Genomic DNA, 4,814 nt, shown 5'->3' on the forward strand with positions numbered 1-4,814 from the left:
GGTAACAGAGCACATCCTTAAAAAGGGTTTTACTGGTGCTTACACAATTTAGAGTTTACATGGGGAACATGATGTTGGACAATCATCAAGAAGTAGATATAAAGTTGAACCATATGCTAGTAATGAGGTACATGGGGAATATGGAGAACCTACATATGAAGAGGAAATAGAAAATCCATATACTAGAATGGTTAAGTATCTTTTACTTAAAGGTTTGTGGAAGAAGATCCAAATCCAAATGCAGCTAGCTTTTACTTGTTGTTAAGTAATGCAGAGGAACTTTTGTGGTTAGGTTGCACGAAGCACACAAAGCTTTCAGTTGTGTCGCAACTTTTAAATGTTAAGTCAAAGTTTAATTTGAGTGAATCATGTTTTGATCGACTGTTGGAGATAATAAAGAATATGTTGCCATTAGATGAAACTTTACCTACTAACTTTAATAGAATGAAAAAAAAAAAGGTAGCAAAACTTGGATTGGGATATATCAAAATTCATGCTTGTAAAAACAATTGCATGTTATTTTATGAGGAAACTGCTAATTTTGAGCATTGTATGATATGTGGGCATCCTCGGTATAAACTGAGAAAATCAAGTGTGAAAAGGCAGAAGAAAATACCTTACAAGATTTTGCGTTACTTGCCATTTATACCAAGGCTTCAAAGGCTTTATATGTCAGGCAAAACTGCTGAACATATGACATGGCATGCGCAAAACCAAAGTGATGATGGAGTCCTTAAACACCCTGTTGATGGTGAGGCTTGGCAACACTTCAACTGTACACATAAGTTATTTGCAATGGAACCTCGAAATGTCAGACTAGGGTTATGTGTTGACGGTTTCAATCCTTTCGGACCGATTGCGAAACCTTATTTTGTTTGGCCAGTAATGCTCTGTGTGTACAATTTACCCCCATGGATTGTACACAAATCCAAATGTAGCTAGCTTTTACTTGTTGTTAAGTAATGCAGAGGAACTTTTGTGGTTAGGTTGCACAAAGCACACAAAGCTTTCAGTTGTGTCGCAACTTTTAAATGTTAAGTCAAAGTTTAATTTGAGTGAATCATGTATTGATCGACTGTTGGAGATAATAAAGAATATGTTGCCATTAGATGAAACTTTACCTACTGACTTTAATAGAATGAAAAAAAAAAGGTAGTAAAACTTGGATTGGGATATATCAAAATTCATGCTTGCAAAAACAATTGCATGTTATTTTATGAGAAAACTGCTAATTTTGAGCATTGTATGATATGTGGGCATCCTCGGTATAAACTGAGAAAATCAAGTGTGAAAAGGCAGAAGAAAATACCTTACAAGATTTTGCGTTACTTGCCATTTATACCAAGGCTTCAAAGGCTTTATATGTCAGGCAAAACTGCTGAACATATGACATGGCATGCGCAAAACCAAAGTGATGATGAAGTCCTCAAACACCCTGTTGATGGTGAGGCTTGGCAACACTTCAACCGTACACATAAGTTATTTGCAATGGAACCTCGAAATGTCAGACTAGGGTTATGTGTTGACGGTTTCAATCCTTTCGGACCGATTGTGAAACCTTATTCTGTTTGGCCAATAATGCTCTGTGTGTACAATTTACCCCCATGGATGTGGGTGAAACAATAATATATATTTCTTAATATGGTCATTCCGGGGAAGAAAAATCCAAGTCAAAACATAGATGTTTTCTTGAGGCCTTTGATAGATGAGTTGAAAGTATTGTGGACGCAAGGTGTTGTCACGTATAATGCATATAGGAAACAAAATTTTCATATGAGGGCAGCATTATTATGGATAATAAATGATTTTTCTGCTTACGATATGTTGCTAGGGTGGAGTACTCATGGACGATTATCATGTCCCTATTGCATGGAACATTCTAAGTCTTTCATATTGGATCATGGTAGGAAACCTTATTTTTTTTATTCTCATCGACAATTCTTATGACCTAATCATCCTTTTAGGGGGTAGAGAGACAAATTTATTAAAAAAAGAGTTGAGCATGACTTACCATTTCCTCGATTATCAGGTGAGGAAATATTGTCACGTTTGAATTTGCTTTCAAATATCCCATTCGGAGCAAAATGTGGTGAGTAGAAGATTTGGGGTTATGGTGTAAGTCATAATTGGGTGAAAAAGAGTATATTTTGAGATCTACCTTATTGGCATACGCTTTTTATTCGCACAATCTGGATGTGATGCATATTGAACGTAATGTCTTTGAGAATATATTTAACACAATGATGGATGTTAAGGGAGAGACGAAAGACAACTTAAAGGCATGACAAGATTTGAAGGTGTATTGCAAGCAACCAAAATTGGAATTGGTGGAAAATAATGGAAAAATTTACAAGCCTAAGGCTTCGTACACCTTAAATAAGGAGGAAATAAAAAATGTTTATGCTTTGGTGAAACAATTGAGATTACCTGATGGCTTTGCGTCGAACATATCTCGGTGTGTTAATGAGATTGATTGCAAATTTAATGGGATGAAAAGTCATGATTGTCATGTTTTTTTGCAACGATTGCTTCCAATTGTTTTTCGTGATATGGTGCCTCACTCAATTTGGGATGCAATTACTGAGATATCTCACTTTTTTAGAGATTTGTGCACAGTTGAAATACCTGTAGATCATATGGAAGCTTTGCAAGGAAAAATATGTGAAACTATATGCAAACTAGAAAAGATATTTCCTCCTGGTTTCTTTGACTCTATGGAGCATTTGTTGTTTCATTTACCTTACGAGGCAAAGGTTGGTGGACCCATGTAGTATTGAGGGATGTATCCATTTGAAAGGTACTATAATTGTTATTTGTTTTCAAATAGTTTATTACAAGAGTTTAAGGTACTTATTAAGTTTGATGAATATTGTGATTTTTAGGTTTTTGCAACATTTGAAGAAGAAAGTAAAAAATCGAGCCTTTGTTGAAGGATCTATATGTGAGGCTTATATTATCGAGGAAATCTCTTCGTTTTGCTCATGGTATTTTGAACCTACTGTGCGAACAAGATTAAATCAAGTGCCACGTAATGATGATGGGCGAGATGTGGACTCTCTTGATCATCTTTCAATTTTTCATTCATCCTGGGCGAGCTTTTGGGCCAAATCAAGTGCCACTTAATGATGATGGGGGAGATGTGGACTCTCTTGATCATCTTTCAATTTTCACTCATCTTCGGTGAGTTTTTGGTCCATTAGATAAATCTCGATTTTTAGATGAGGATGAGTTTTATGCTGCTGAGCTATATGTTTTAATGAATTGTGAAGAGATGCTCCCATATATTAAGTAAGTACCATTATACCATAAACTTAAATGATTGATCATAGCAATGAACTTAATCCGTAAATTGTGGATATGATGATAGGATATTTGATGAAATGGTGAAGATAGATGTTGTGCATATATCGAAAGATGAATTGGAGAAAGTACGTGATGCAAGCTTCGTGAAATGGTTTAAAAATTATGTAAGTTTATGTAAATTAGAAATGAACGTTTAATAACATTGAGGCATTAATTATGTAATTAATAATTTTTGATCTTGTGTGTCATGTTCGTAGGTTGCAAAATGTAAGGATGAAATTAACCCACGTATACTTGAAATCTCTCATGGTCCAGGATGTATGATAAGGTATTACAACAGATACTTTGTAAATGGTTTCAAGTTTCACACCCTAGATTATGGACAAAATCGTAAGACAATGAATAATGGGGTCTGCATAAAAGGGAGTTTTACAATGATTATGAGCGTGACTTTTATGGTATTTTACTGGATATAATCGAGTTGGAGTATTTTGGTATCAGAAACAGAGTTGTGTTATTTAAGTGTCATTGGTTTGTCACTGAAAAATAGTATTAAAGTAGATCCTTTGCATGGTCTTGTTGAAATTAAATACAACTCAATACTTGCCACTAATGAACTATTTGTTTTAGCTGCACAAGCTCACCGAGTTTATTATAATAGTTATCCATCAACCCAAAGAGATCGATGTGATTGGTGGGCAGTATTTAAAACAAAAGCTAGGAGTAGATTTCATATTCCTAGTAATGGAGATAGAGAAAATGAAATTGATTTGAATGAAGAAGTATACCAAGAATATGTGTCTATTTTAATTAATGGTACTCCATCGGAAGAACTTGATAACTTTATAGTTTTAGCAAGTGGTGATTATGAAGAGCTTAATCTCTTGATTGAGGATGAAGAAGATGACATGCAAAGAGATGAAGATGAAAAAGATGACATGGAAAGAGATGACAATGAAGATGAAGATGAAGATGAACTTGCAGACGACGACTGCGAAACTTTTAGTGATGATAGTGATAATAATGAAGAACATGAGATTGCTTATTCTAAAAGTGATTGATGATGGTAGACATATATGATATTGGTTGTATATTTTTTGTTACATAGTTGTTTAACTTTAATTTTATAATATTGAAAGACCTTGACATGTTAAAAAATTATTATAGTTTATATTTATAAACGTTGAAATAAATACTATATATTGGCATCTTTTATTGTACAAATGATTAGGAATTACTTGTGATTGTTGTAAATTGATGATTTTTATACTTTGTTTCATTTTTTTTTTTAAATTTGTGTATGAATTTTAACAAACATATGTTATAGGAACGATGGTTAAAAGGAAGCATTCAAAACCGATGCCTAGATCAACAAATGCCTCTAGAAGTATGTCCTTGCCTACAAATGCTAGTGCATTTGCTGATCTATCCATTCAACTACAGATGCAATAGGTCAATAATGATGTGCCCTTTGAGCCACCTTCTTTGTTGGGTGCATCTGCAAAGCAAGT

The 4,814-nt window shown here is 34.2% G+C and overlaps 1 pseudogene; it reads left to right on the top strand.

Moving 5' to 3' along the window:
* The first annotated feature begins 1,165 nt into the window (after nucleotides 1-1,165).
* LOC148760961 (uncharacterized) lies at nucleotides 1,166-2,097 on the top strand (annotated as a pseudogene).
* Nucleotides 2,098-4,814: the final 2,717 nt, after the last annotated feature.

The sequence above is a fragment of the Theobroma cacao genome, chromosome 9 (genome assembly GCF_053813885.1).
Source record: "Theobroma cacao isolate CCN51 chromosome 9, ASM5381388v1, whole genome shotgun sequence".
NCBI classification, from domain to species: Eukaryota; Viridiplantae; Streptophyta; class Magnoliopsida; order Malvales; family Malvaceae; genus Theobroma; species Theobroma cacao.